We start from the raw sequence: 13,901 nt of genomic DNA on the forward strand, positions 1-13,901 counted from the left end.
AAGATTCTATCTTATCCCATCAGAATGGTTGCCATCAAGAAAACAAACAACAAGAGGTGGCAAGGATGTGGGGAAAGAGGATTCCTGATTCAACTGAAATCAATGTGGAGGCTTCATACAAATACTAAAGCCAGAGAGCTGGAGGGATGACTCAATGGTTATAGTACTTGCTTGCAAAGCCTGAAGGTCTGAGTTTGATTTCCTAGTTCCAAAGCCAAATGCATAGAGTAGGTGTATGAATCTGAAGTTCAGTGGCAGAGGCAAGGCCCTGGCACACCCATACTCTTATCTCTTTTCACTTCTCTCCCCTTGCAATAATAATAATAATAATTAACAAAATATTTTAAAACTACAGGACCAATAGCTGGAGCTGGGAAACAAGTCAGAACCATATCCAAACATAAGCCCCACTCTCCAATATCAGAGCCACATGTTGGGTCATGATATGCAGAGACATTTATCCTACCCATAACTGTGGAGTAACTCCACAATGCACGACCCATATACCTCAACAAAGAGGGGCCAGTGGGGAGGGGGTATGTCATGGATGACCCTTACTGGTACCAAACTGCCTGTATTTGCTGAATACAAAACTAATAAAACAAATAAATAAAATAAAAAGTAAAAAAAAAAATAAGAAAAAAATCAAACCTCAATAAATGTTGGGAAGAATGTGAGGAAAGAGGATGTAGTGGTTTGATTCAAGTGTCCCCCCTGAATTTATGTGTTCTGAATGCTAGGTCCCCAGCTGATGGATTAACACCTTCTGAAGGCAGCTGGGTGTTATAGCTAGCTCCCCCTTGCCAGTGTTTGGCACACTCTCCTGTTGCTGTTGTCCACCTGATGTTGGCCAGGGGTGATGTTCACGCTCTGCTCATGCCATCATTTTCCCCTGCCATCATGGAGCTTTCCCCTCAAGACTGTAAGCCAAAATAAACCTCTTTCCCCCCACCAAAAAAAAAAAAAGACTGACCTAAATCTCCTACATCTTCCTTCCCTCCCTCTCCCCCTCTCTCCTCTATCTCTCTCCTCTCTAACTCTTGTATATTAGTTATCTTTTTCCTCAATTTCTTAATGGACACTGACCTGTAACCCCCACTTCCAGCTTGGGCCTACAATCCACAATGAGCTTTTGATCAGAGAAACCTACAAGGTTTCCCAAAACAATGACAGACTTCTGTCAGAGTACTTGATGACCCACCAAAGGCCAGTGGTAAGACCCTATTGCTGAAGACTCCATACGCAGCTGGCACGTAAAATGGAATGACATGGCTGGAAGCCAGGAGAGAGTCAGTCCCCAGACAGTCAGCGTGTCTAGTGCCAGAAGGCGCTACATAGGCGACTGGGGGAAGTGACCAAGATCTGTCCAAGCAACACATTGTTTAACCTAAGTAGCAACAATTAACTGGATGTGATACCCACACAAGTGCAATAGTGGTACACAGCCATGGTGAGGAATCAATTGCTCTTGATTTGGCTAACTGATCCACTCAGTGGTACTAGACCCTTAGCTGGAGCTGGGAAACAAGTCAGAACCATACCCAAACACAAGTCCACTCTACAATATCAAGCTACCATCAATCACGGGGTATAAGAGGGCCTACACCTATCAAACTGTCTATCAAAAAAGTAAGTGATATCTCAATTTTCTTGGTGCTAACTTACTCTCCGTTGGAGAATCTGCTTCTCTTTTCCAGATAGATGCAGATCCTAAGAAGTGAGCTGCCCCAACATACCTCAGAAGGGGCCCAACTGAAACTAAGGACAACTGGCGAAATAAGCAAGGGTGATGTTTTCCTGTGAACTGGATACCAGCACATAGGGGAAGGAGATCAATGCAGAGAAAAATCAACTCCTACCAAATCAGAGAGCCAGAGCCTCAGAGGCCCCCAACACCTCAGCACTGAAGCAGACCAAAAATGAACCCAACATGGCTCAGGGAAATCTTGCGGAAGAGGGGGCGGAAAGAATGTCAGAGTTACATGTTGGGTCATGATTTTCAGAGACATTTATCATACCAATAACTGGGGGCTAACTCCACAATGCACGACCCATTTTCAATAATAAGGAGGGTCTAATGGGAGGGGGTAGATCACAGATGAGCCTAAATAATGGTACCAAACTGCCTGTATTTACTGAAAAGAAAACTAATAAATTAAATTAAAAAAAAATTAAATAAAACAAAAATAGAGCTACCATTTGTCCCAGGAGTATACCACTCCTTAGCGTATACCCAAAGAACTCTGCATTCACTTGCACAGATACTTGCACATCCATGTCTATTGCTATTCTATTCACAATAACAATAAAATCAGCCTAGATGTATGAAGAATAAAATATTACACAGTGGAGGTGTGGGTTTTGTTGTTGTTGTTGTTGTTGTTTTGGTTTTTTGAAGTAGGGTCTCACTCTAGCCCAGGCTGACCTGGAATTCACTATGTTGTCTTGGGGTAGCCTCGAACACAGTGGTCCTCCTACCTCTGCCTCCCAAGTGCAGGGATTACAGGTGTGCACCACCATGCCTGGCTTCGCAATGGACTTTTATTCATCTGTAAGACAAAGTGTCTTTCCTCTTTCTCTCCAACCTCCTGTTGTTGCAGAGCTTTAAATTGTAGTGTATAAATCACGTGTGAAAGGTTCACAGCTGGGCAATGAGCAAAGCCCTGGTTTCCATCGTGGTAGGCTTTGCCCCCATGCTAGTTGCTGGAAATTCCAGTGAACAGGGGAAGAGATTTATGTAAGCACTGGTAGCAATTTCATAGTTTCCTTCACAGCCTGGAAGTCTTCCATTGTGCATACTTTATTTTCTTCTATGGCATATAAGGCTGCATCAAAGACTTGATTGAAAGACAGATGTTACACATCAACAAAACAATTTAAAATAAACATGGAAGTCTGAGGAAAAAAATGAAATCTGCAGGAAAATTTATAGGACTCAAAAATGTTAAGTGAGGTAACCCCAAGTCCAGAATAACAAATACTGTATGTTCTTTCTCATATGTGAATGCTAGCTTCTAATGATAAAATATGTGTCTAGGTGAGAATAAATTGAATAAAGTTCAGGTAACTAGAAACTAGCACATGATACAAGAAAAAAAAACCAGAAGCTTTAAGGGAGGTTGTAGGAAAAACAGAATCCATGAGATAATAAAGTGGAAAGGGGAATACAAAGGGTGAAAATACAGGGTAGGGGCAAAGAAGGCAGGCAGGGGAGGACTAGGGTGGTAAGAATCAACCCCTAAAAACAGTGTATAAATAAAATTCCATAAGGGTCTGGAGAGATGACTTAGCAGTTAAGGCACTTGCCTGCAAAGCCAAAGGACCTTGGTTCAATTCCCCAGGACCCATGTAAGCCAGATGCACAAGGTGGCACATGCATCTGGAGTTTGTTTGCAGTGGCTGGAGGCCGTAGAGCACCCATTCTCTCTTTCTCTCTCACTCTTTCTGTGTGTGTGTGTGTGTGTGTGTGTGTGTGTCTGCCTCTTTAACTCTCTTTCTCTCTCAAATAAATAAAAATAATAATAAAATGATTTTTTAATTCTGTAAGGAAAACTGTTACTTTATAAACTAATATTTAAAAAATAAATAATAAAGTAAAATATGTGAGAAAGAAAAATTGAATATTTCACCATCAGACTAGTGGTCTATTGTAGATATTAACAGTATTGAATAGTAGTTTGTCCTATTTTATTTCTACATGCCTAGAGGGTTATGCCTTTCTGCTGACTGGAAACTGAAAAATGAAAGTAGAAATGACATGTTACTTTGAAGAAGACACATTTAATTTGATTGCAAGATTTTCAAGAACTCTAACTCTACTTAATTGGACCCCAAGCAACCCAATCCCAACTGAAATGACAGCTCCATGAAATGTTCTCTTTCAAACCACCACAGGCGAAAATTCAAATTATTGTTTTTAAGTCACTTAAAATTGTGTTATTCTTATTAACTCATCAAAACCAGTGGAGATACTCAACAGTAGACACTACAAGCCTTATATTTGGCCAGCCAGGCCAAATGTGCCAATGGGTGCGATCGTGGCATGTCTGTTATGGGGGAAACCAACCACTCTCTAATTTGACTAGAGGCCCACTCCATGGGAAGGAATACATCCCTGACACTGAAGACCTATAATAGGGGTAGTCATGAGCTCTAGGGTGTAACATTTGCTGGTATCTGGCCAAATGCATATACTATGCTCACGAAACTGTCCAGGAAGCACTTCTTTCAATGTTCATACCCATATATTAATGCTACTTTCACTTTTGATTAGAGAAGCTTCTCTTTGCAGATGGCATTGACCTTGGGATGACTCAGAAGGCATCATGGTGCTGAGAAGAAGTGAACAGTGGAGTGTTCAGCACTGAAATATCTCTATCACATCTCCCAAGACTCAGGGTCCATTGTGGAAGAGGTGGTGGAAAGAATGTAAGAGCCAAAGGAAGGGTAGGACTCCTTACAATGTGTTTCTCCAGATACAAAATGGCCTGGATATCCATGACCTCAGAGTGCCTGACACTACCTACACAAGACCATTATAACAGGAGGAAAAGATCATGACACCATCAAAATAAAAGAGAGACTGATTAAGAGGGGGATGGGATATGATGGAGAGTGGAGTTTCAAAGGGGAAAGTAGGGGGAGGGTAGGAATTACCAGGGGTTACTGTCTACAATTATGGAACTTGTCAATAAAAAAATTGTTCAATCTTTGATTCTAAGAAAAATTTTGTTGTAACACAGCCTTTTTTTTTTTTGCAATAAATGATTTTAAAGAATGTGACATTATTTAGAAACTGCAATACCCAACTATGGAAGGTATGCCAAGTGCATGGTTAGTAGTTGTTCACTAACTACCTTTCTTGACAGAGTATAAACATCAAAGAATAGAAATTCTCCAAAAAGCATCAGTCAAGAAACAATTATTTTCCCTCAGCTAGTGTGTAATCGAGTAAATGACAAACCTCAGAGATCATACGTTAACCCAAGTAAAAAAATTATACTTTCTAGAAAATAGTAGTTGATTCTAAGATGAATTAGGGTTGCAGTAAAAATAGCATATGCTGTACAGATGAAATGATATTAATTTATAATTTAGTGATTCATATAAACTGGAGTCCTTGCAAATTGATTAAATAGTGAGATGGTAAATATTTAATTTATGCTTAATTTGTTCTGACAAGATTGTTTTATTAGCTTGTTGGTCAACATGTATTTTGAAAAATGGATTTCAATGTTGGAGCTATTCCTAAATCTATTACGCCACAGCACCAAAGTAAGCCAAGCTGATTTTGGATCTGCATCTTATAAAATAAAATAACATACATGAAAATTTAAGAACATTTTCTTTGTTTTTTTTCTATGCTTAATGGAAAATTTAATTGTAGCATTTCTTTTTCTTCCCCCTCACATATCAGTTTCAACAATGAACACTATGATAAAAATGAAGATAAAATCTTATCTCTAACATATTCAGAGGAATTCCTTTACTTATAGAAAAGAATAATATCATAGGATTTCTTTTAGTTATATAAAAAATCTATAATATGATAGATTGCTTTTTGGAACAGGGTCTCACTTTATAACTGGCTGGCCATGAATTCAAAACTCTCCTTCCTCAGCCTCTGAATGGTAGGATTATAGGTTTATACCATCATATTCAACTTTATGGACTGTCTTATAAGCATTTGAATCTAACACTTGACAGATATATGGGTTTTTTTTTTTCAAATAACTACATTGTTTGAATTCTGCTTATAATTTGAAGTTCAAACTTTGGGGCCACTATAGTTAGCTGCTTACCATGAGGTAAAAGAGCCTCATGCAGAATGTTGTCATATTTCTCACAACTTGAGCTAGAATAAGCAGTATTTCCTAAAGCAGTGACAGTGGCGTTATACCCCTCGCTCTGTCTAGACTAGTTCTAGTTACTTTACCAAGAGGAAAGTCTTAATAATGAAGAGTTGCAATAGAAGTCTGAAGGTGATGTCCTGAAAATGCCAGGAGAAACTAGGCATCAAATTAGAATCTTTCCATCCAGGTGTCAAATAAACATGTTTTTATTGACCTCAACTAAATAAATCTATAATGGATGGTCCAGGGGAAAGATATATAATAAGGGGAGAATGGAAAGACAAGTAAATATGAAGTGTGGTTCTTTGGCTCTGGGGTGTCTTCCGGTAGCCCATGTGTTGAAGGCCTGTTTCCCCGTGGCACTATTGGAGAATGGTGAAACTTTAGTAGGACCTATGTGGAAAAAGTAGGTCACTGGAGGTATGTCCTTTATGGCTGCTTTATAGCCCTAACCCACCTCTCCTTTCTTTTCCTCCTCTTCTCATCTCCCTCCCATCATTTCTTTTTCCTCTCCTCTTTCTTCTTCTTCCCTCACTCTCTTTCTCTCTCCTTCTCTCCCACAGTTTCTCTCCCCCTCCTTCTTTCCTGGCCACTGTGAGATATGCAACTTCCTTTTATCACTCACTCCCCATAATGATATTTACCTCACAGTAAACCCAGAGCTAAGAGTCCAAGAAGCCATAGTCTGAAACCACTGAAACTATGAGCCAAAACAAATCTTCCCACCTTTAAACAGATCATCTCAGGTATTCTGTCACAGCAACAGAAATCTGAATGATTACACACATGCAGACTTTTCTGTGTGGGGTTATTCTACAGCGTTTACTGGAAGATGGGAAAACTTTTTCAAACCTGAAATACTAAGAAAAATAAGTTGAGAACTTAGAAAATGGGAAAAGTAGCATAATTGTGTGTGTGTGTGTGTGTGTGTGTTCAAAATTGTGTGGGTCCATTGTGGGTGAAGGGGGTGGCACAGGCATGGGTGCTTGCATGCCTGTGAAGCCAGATGTGAATATTAGTTGTTTTCTTCACTTGCTTTCTACTTTATTTCTTGAAGTAGGATTTCATACTGAACCTACAGCTCATCAATTGGGGGAGACTTTAGCTAACCAGAGAGGCCGGGGAATACTTTGATCATCCCTGCCCTAGCCCTGGCATTATCACCATGCCTGGATTTTACACGTGGGATGGGACTCTGAACCCAGCTCCTCATGCTGGCACAGCAAACTCTTTACCCACTGAGCCATCTCTGAAACTTCTAGAATTCTTCCTGAGGCTTACAATTCATTTGACACGGAGATGTCATTGATTTAAAAAAATTAAAAAAAAAGAACACAAGTCAAATATAAAGCTAGGGCAACACTGGCAGATGCCTGAAACATGCAGGAAACCTATCAACTTGTAATGAATCATACTCGCCTGTGCCTGTTACCACATTAAAAGTGCATTTCTGCTGCCAGCAAAATCAAGACCAATAGATTGATACACATAATATATTCTATATCAATCCTTTGAGTAGAATTCTGAAAAGTTGGTTTGATGGCAAAGTCATTCCCTAACTTGTTAGTATTGTCATATGATTCCGTGAAGTGTGTTTACCTTGCTAGGACAACTAACTGCTATATTTGAAAAGTATTCAGAAACATATTTACTACCTTTTCTATGGTTTGAGTATTTGTGGACCATTAGAGGAGATGCAAAGGAAAAGAACATATAAATGTTGTCGAGAGGCTGGAGAGATGGCTTAGTGGTTAGGCACTTGCCTGTGAAGCCTAAGGACCCCGGTTTGAGGCTCAATTCCCCAGGACCCATGTTAGCCAGATGCACAAGGGGACGCATGCATCTGGAGGTCGTTTGCAGAGGCTGGAGGCCCTGGTGCGCCCATTCTCTCTCTCTCCCTCTTTCTCTTGCTGTCTGTCGCTCTCAAATAAGTCAATAAAAGTACCAAAAAAAAATGTTGTTGAGGAATGTTACAGTTACCTTTGCATTGCTGGAACAAAACACCTGACCAAAGGCAAGTGATGGCAGAAAAGGAGTTTATTTTGGCTAAGTGTCCTGAGGGAAAGCTTCATGATGGTAGGGCATGAGCAGAGGCTGAACATCCCAACCTTGCCACAGAAGCTGGAAAATAGCAGCAAACAAATGAGCTAAACTTGGGTTGACAAACGGGGTGTTAATAAGCCTCAAGGTCCACCACTAGCAACACACCTCCTTTATCCAGACTTCACCTCCCAAATTGGAGCCAGCTGAGGACCAGTCATCCAAACCATGTGAAATATAGGGGACATCTGATTTACACCACCACATGACACTCCTGGCCACCATAAACTCAATCATCTTCATGTAAAATGCATTCAGTCCAACTTCAACAATCCCCATAACCACTGGGGTGCCTCAAAACTCACCAAAGTGCTGAGAAGAAGTGACAGTGGAGTGTTCTCCACTTCACCCTCCAAGGCTCAGGAACCATTGTGAAAGAGGTAGTAGCCACCTATGTACGTAAAACCTGCACAACAGGAAGGAAGAATGATGACATTAAAATAGAAGAAAGACCAGTTGGAAATAAGGAGGGATTCAGTGGAGAAGGACTGATGAGGGGAAAAGGGAGGGTCTATGACCATGTTATACCATGATCTACTTGTATGGATACTATCAATGAAAAGGTTTTCTTTTTAAACAGTCATAGGTTTTTATCAATCTCAAACTGTTTAAATTCAAAAATCTCATCTGAAACAGTTTCTTAACTTCAATTCTATAAAATCAAAACACAAATTAAATATACATAATGGCACAAAGTAAACTTTCCACTTCAAAAAAAATAAGGCATAGGAAGGACCAATTCAAGGTCTAAAACCAGCAAGGCAAACAATATCAGATCTTACAACTTCATGTCTGACATCTGGGATCTATGAAGTTATCTCTTGTGTCCAAATTCTATCCCTTCAACTAGGCTTACAGCCTAGGGAAAAATCCATCCTGAACCAGTAGCAATCCTTGGGGCCATCCCATAGTCCTGGTTTCTCCAAAGTCCTGAGGTCTCCAATGAAACCTGTGGTCTATCCATGCCATGGCCATCCAGGGCTTCTACATAGGGACTACAAAAACCCTGCTTCACATCACCCAGTGGCCATATAAAAAAAAAATAATTAATTAAATAAATAAATAGAAAATAAAAATTAGGGCTAGAGAGATGGCATAGCAATTAAGACACTTGCCTGCAAAGCCTTGGGACCTATGTTCAACTCTCCAAGCCCAGTGCAAGCCAGATGCACAAAGTGACACAAGTGTGCAAGGTTACACATGTGCACAAGGTGGTGCACATGTCTGGAGTTGAATTTCAATGGCTGGAGGCCCTGGTGCACCAATTCTCTCTCTCTCTCTCTCTCTCTCTCTCTCTCTCTCTCTCTCTCTCTCTCTCTCTCTCTCTCTCTCTGTCTCACACACATAAAAAAAGACCAGTCTGTTGGGCTTGCCTCGAAAATAAATACATACTGCATTGCAAATCCAATAATCTCTTTCCTGTATTTTTTATATTTGAAAAACACTGAAGAAATTGAAGAATATACTAGAAGTTCAAAAGACCTCCCATGCTAATGGATCAGAAGAAATATTGTGAAAATTGCCATAAAAAGAAACTACAAATGCAAAGTAATCCCAGTCAAAGTTCCAACACCATTCTTCACAGAAATAGAAAAGGCAATCTTAAAATTCACATGGAAGCACAAAAGACCTAAACAGCCAAGTAATCCTGAGCAAACAGAATAGTGCTGGAATCATCCTACCTGATTTCAAATTGGATTCCAGAACCATAAACCAGTATGGTACTGGCACAAAGACAGACAGGTTAATCAATGGAATAGAATGAGGATCCAGATATTAATCCACACAACTACAGTCTCCTGATATTTGACAAAGAAACCAACAAATATATATTGGAAAAGAAATAATATCTTCAACATGTGTAGCTGGGGAAACTGCATATCCACATGTAAAAGAATTTGAATAAAAATTCTTTTTCTATCCAAAGTAGATCCTTGTCTCTCACTCTATACAAAAATCAACAACAAATAGGTCAAAGACCTTAATATAAGACCCCAAACCATGAAACTTCTAAAGCAAAAAGTAGGTAGTGCATTAAAAGATACAGGCATAGGTAGAGATTTTTCTGTATTAAGACTCTAGTCACTCAGGAGATAAGGTCAACAATTGAGAAATGGGACTGCCTGAAATTAAAAACCTTTTACACACCACAATAAACAGTAAATTGAGTGAAAAGGCAGCCTACAGTGTGGGAGAAAATCTTTGCCAGCTATATATCTGAGAGATTAATATCTACACTATACAAAGAACTCAAAAAACTACTCAGAAAATGAAAAATTCAATTAAAATGGGCTATAAAAAAGGGGGGCTATGAAACTGAACAGTTTTTTTTTTTTAATGTTTTTGAGGCAAGCTCAACAGACTGGCCTTTTATTTTATTTTATTTTATTTTATTTATTTTTATTTGAGAGCAACAGAGAAAGAGAGGGAGGGAGAGAGAGAGAGAGATGGCATGCCAGGGCCTCCAGCCACTGCAAACAAACTCCAGATACATATGCCCCCTTGTGCATTTGGCTAATGTGGGTCCTGGGGAACTGAGCCTCAAACCAGGGTCCTTAGGGTTCACAGGCAAGCACTTAAATACTAAGCCATCTATCCAGCCCCTGAAGAGAGTTTTTAAAAGAAGAAATACTACTAGCTAATAAATACCTTAAAAAATGTTTGGACAATCTGCTTCTCTTTTTCAGATAGATGCAGATTCTAAGGAGAGAGCTGTCCCATCATACCTCAAAAGGGGCCCAACTGAAACTAAGGAAAATTGGCGAAACAAGCAAGGGTGCTGTTTTCCTGATGAACCAGATACCAGCACAAAGGGGAAGGAGACCAACACAGAGAAAAATCAACTCCTACCAAACCAGAGAGCCAGAGCCTCAGAGACCCCCAACACCTCAGCACTGAAGCAGACCAAAAATGAACCCAACATGGCTCAGGGAAATTTTGCGGAAGAGGGGGTGGAAAGAATGTCAGAGTCACATATTGGGTCATAATATGCAGAGACATTTATCATACCAATAACTGTGGGCTAACTCCACAATGCACGACCCATTTACATCAACAAGGAGGGTCCATTGGGAGGGGGTAGGTCATGGATGAGCCTAAACAATGGTTCCAAACTGCCTGTATTTGCTGAAAAGAAAACTAATAAATTTTTTTTAAAAAAGTAAAAATACTCTAAAAAAAATGTTTATTGGGTTGACCTGCAACCGCAAGGAGGAAGGCCTCCTCAAAAAGGGGGCAGGGAGGAGGGAATGGAGGGCACCAACATGTGCTGTTTACATACAAAATATGTCCATATCTAATAAAAAAAGTTGCTTAAATAAAAAAAAAAGTGCTCTTCATTCTTAGCCATCAGGGAAATACAAATTAAAGCTATCCTGATATTCCAACTCAACTTGATTTTTTATTTTTAATTATTTTGAAAGGGGACTTACTTCTGGCAGTTCAAACAAAAACTTAAAACCTGAGCTCATGTCTTCTTTACTTAAATAACTGAAATAAAACAAGACTGAGAAGGATTATTTTGGTGAATTATTATATTTATTCCGAAATCAGGAGGGATGAGGGAGAGTCTACAGACCAAAGAAGGGGAAATGGCAGGGGAGGTTAGTCTGAGAACCAAAGGGTGAGGAGAGGCAACGTCCACATGGTCTAAGGGCCTGTGTATAACCTTTCCCACCCTGGAAGTAGCTAAGATAGCTGAAAGTAGCAGGGCGGATATGTGGGGTAATTTCCTTCTCAATGTTCATAACCCAATGACAGTGACAGAGATTTGGGATACAAAATATGTTTTGATTAGTGCAAAAAAAAAAAGGGAGGCTACACAGACAGCATAAATAATTGACTATAAACTTTTTAACTTTTTTTGTTTATTTTTTTTTTATTTATTTGAGAGTGACAGATGGCGAGAGAAAGAGGCAGAGAGAGGGAGAGAGAGAGAATGGGTGTGCCAGGTCCGCCGGCCACTGCAAACGAACTCCAGATGCATGCACCTGGCTTACTAGGTCTTGGGGAATCAAGCCTTGAACCAGGGTCCTTAAGCTTCAACAGGCAAGTGCTTAAGTGCTAAGCAATCTCTCCAACCCTGACTATGAACTTTTGAGCAAGCTTCAGTTGTTTGAACAATCTATGCCCAGCATTCATGCTAATCTGTGCAAGCAGGACAAGATAGAGCTATCAATATGAATCATATTAAAATGAATCAGATACCATAAAAGAAAATTATTGGCTATTAAAAATAAGATACTTAGAAACTTTTAGTAAAATAAAATAACAATATAAAAATAAGTATTAGAATGAAGTTGTGCTGTTCCAGAAATTGAAAGATGCTGTTACTCTGTTTATTGTTAGTCTCCCTCTTAGAATTAATAAAAATCACTTCAGAATATAAAATCCTGTATATAGCTTAGTTATGGCCTACTAGGTTTTTAAAATCTTTTTTAAAAATAGTTTATTTACTTATGACAGAGAGAAAAATAATAGGCATGCCAGGGCCTATTGCCATTGCAAACTCACTCCAGATGCATGGGTTACTTTGTGCATCTGGTTTTACAGGGGCACTGGGGAACTGAACCTGGGCCAGCAGGCTTGACAAATGCCTTTAACCACTGAACAATCTCCCCATCCCTAGCCTATTATTTTTAACTGAGTATTTATAACATTTTCCTCAGTTTTGAAAATGTTGGGTTGATTTCTTCTTTGGTAAAGCTTTTGGCAGTATAATCTCATTTTTACAAGTAAAACTCTGATAATACATTTTATTAGATTAGATCAGACAATGTGGGTGGCCTGTAAAACCTTTAGAATTTTTGCTTTACTTGTCCAAGGCCACTGGTTTGAAAACTAAAACCTTTATAAGCCTTAGAAAACAAAATATATTCTACTTGAAGTTTACACAGTTTTGCACTTTTCTGTGCCCTTATCACTTTAGTGATTAAATCTATGTTCTTTGTATCTTATTGGTACATTGTAATTTTTATCCCTACATAACAACATTCTTTATTTCAAATCCCTTTGTCTTTGAAAATCCTTTTATGGTATCAGATATGTTCCTGTTTTTATTCGTTTACCTACTATATATCTTTTATTTTGGGCACTTTGCTTATAATACGTTTCTACGAATAATACATGTGCTGGATTTGTAACCCAGTTTGATAATGTACTTTGAGTGGAGGAAATCAACATTTGCCATTCATTGTAACCACCATTATACATGATTTTACTCTTTCCGTATTGTTTTATTTTCACTGTGTAAGAAGCATATTGGTTTCTTTTCTGCTTTTCTTTCTTTTGCTATATAAAATGAGCTTTCTCTTCCTTCAACCTCAATCCCTCCACAAAAGTCTTACCTGGTGTTTTTCACTGTGCTCGGATGCCTACGTTTACTCACTAGAAAAAGCTTTTAGATAATGTAGTACAGCTGTTTCCTCTGACCATTGCCAACTTGAAACAGCAACTGTGATGATTCACATGAGACAAGACTTGTCAACATTTCATTGAAGAGGGAGAGTAAGATTGGTGAGACCCTCATGAGGCCTTCCCCCCATGCCTAAGATTTTATAAGAGGTAGCCAGATGCCTGGGTAGGTGGGACTTCTCAGTAGTATAGATACCTAGGAATCATCTATGCTTTACAAGTAACCCCAATAAACACATCGATTCACCAACCTAGACTTGGATGGAATTCTTTCTTTTGTGTCTTGATGCCCCCCTTCTCTCTTGCTCACTCGCTCTCTCTCTCTTTCTCTCAGGTGAATATATATTTATATTATATATATAATTAATATATATAATAATTATATACATATATATTATATATAATTAATATATATAATAATTATATACATATATATTATATATAATTAATATATATATAATAATTATATACATATATATATATATTTGAGGCAGGGTTCCACACTAGCCCAGGCTGACCTGAAATTCACTATGTGGT

Source organism: Jaculus jaculus, chromosome 14 (genome assembly GCF_020740685.1).
Source record: "Jaculus jaculus isolate mJacJac1 chromosome 14, mJacJac1.mat.Y.cur, whole genome shotgun sequence".
Taxonomy (NCBI): Eukaryota; Metazoa; Chordata; class Mammalia; order Rodentia; family Dipodidae; genus Jaculus; species Jaculus jaculus.